The following is a 1,644-nucleotide window of genomic DNA, read 5'->3' as shown; positions in this document are numbered from 1 at the left end:
GAAGAAAGAGGACAAGGCATCGCTAATTGATAAAATCCATGACTCTGGATAGTGGTCCAAATCCGTCTCTAAAGAGATAGTGGAAACGACCATGGACCTCATAATATGTTGGACAACAGCATATATAATGCTCCTCTATCTCTGGCTCTAATTTGCATATCTGGCATATGCACTCCTTTGGTGGGATGGATTTATATTTTCCAGTCTCAATCTCTAGCTGATGTGAGGAGGTGCGCAACTGGCCAATAGTACATCCGATCCCATGGGAAAGGTGGGTGTCCATGTATCTCGAGCGAACAATAAATCCATCGTCAGTAGTGTGAAGGAAATGCTCGTGGTAGAAAGCCATCTTTGTCCCTAGCTCCTGCCATAACATCAACCACGTCCACTTGATATCCAATTGGGTAAGATCCATCCTTATGACCTTGTGAATCTCTAACCTACTCAGATCAAGAGATGGTGCATCAAGGGAGTACTGGAAGGGGGTAACTTGTCCATGCTAAAGCCATGCAACTCAAACCAGGCTGAGATTTACGCATCCTAACATGAAGTATCACCCTCTCTGGCAAGTTGCTTGGAGGACTCAAGGGCCAACCATGCATATCTGTGTCTGGGTAAGTCCCATAGGCTATGTATGTATGTGACCGATCGGGTGAGGGCTTCTACCACAATCGGTGTAGCTGCTAGCTCGGCTCTGATGATCTCATGTGGCACTGAGGCCTTACATCTGATCATCCTGGATATCATGGACACTAGGGGTTTTTCCATTGACCTCCATTTGTCATAAGTGCACCTTGATCTGCTATGGTGGTCAAGACTGGGCCCCCATATTTGTACTCCATAAGTAGTGTGGATGTGACCAGTGTATCGAAGAGCCATAGCTTGGTGCGGGGTTATTGGAATTGCACCCGTGAGCACATCCTCTCCAAACCACCTAGTGTTGTGTATCCGCAAGTTAGTCTAGTGTCTACTGCCTCTCGCATAGAAAAGGTGGGCCCTGTGAATAAGACTCCCAGGTATGTGTAAGAATCCACATACTCCAGTTCGTCTAATCCATATGTGAATTTAGGCACTGATCTCCTGACCCACTGTGGTGTAGTATTAAATACCATCACCTTGGTTTTACCAAGGTTCATTGAAAGCCCACTGTCCAAAGTATAGGAGTGTAATGCATCCAAATGTCTCTGTAGACCCTCCGGAGAGTCAACTATCAATACAATGTCATCTACATACAATAGGAGAAGTATCCAAGTGCCAGCTAGTGGAGCTCCTCTATCTCCTTCCTGTGAAATGTAATCAGCAATCCCATCACTATATAGGCCAAATAATGTCGGAGAGAGGGGGCATCCCTGCTTCACCCCAATGGTGGAGTAAATAGGTGTCGAAAGGCCCTCAGGTGTCCGGACTCTGCCCACAACTCTCTCATATAGTGCCAAAATACCCCAACCGAGCTCTTTCGGTACTCCCATGGCATGCAGTCTATGTATTAGCCTGTCTCTTGGTACAATGTCAAAGGCTTTGCGAAAGTCCACAAAGCAGTAGTAGGTCCGTCAGCCATGGGCCCTTCCCTCCTCAATGATCACTCTGAGTGTGAGGATGTGATCCAATGTGGAGAAGCCTCTCCTAAAGCCAGCTTGTCCTTAT

At 46.7% G+C, this 1,644-nt stretch overlaps 1 pseudogene; it reads right to left on the bottom strand.

The window, feature by feature from the left end:
- Positions 1-540: 540 nt before the first annotated feature.
- On the bottom strand, positions 541-1,124 carry LOC148028982 (uncharacterized; annotated as a pseudogene).
- Between the last annotated feature and the right edge of the window lie 520 nt (positions 1,125-1,644).

This window comes from Lygodium microphyllum, chromosome 11 (genome assembly GCF_053477565.2).
Source record: "Lygodium microphyllum isolate KBCC chromosome 11, Lygodium_microphyllum_v1.1.10, whole genome shotgun sequence".
Taxonomy (NCBI): domain Eukaryota; kingdom Viridiplantae; phylum Streptophyta; class Polypodiopsida; order Schizaeales; family Lygodiaceae; genus Lygodium; species Lygodium microphyllum.
This window is presented reverse-complemented; position numbering and strand designations above follow the sequence as displayed.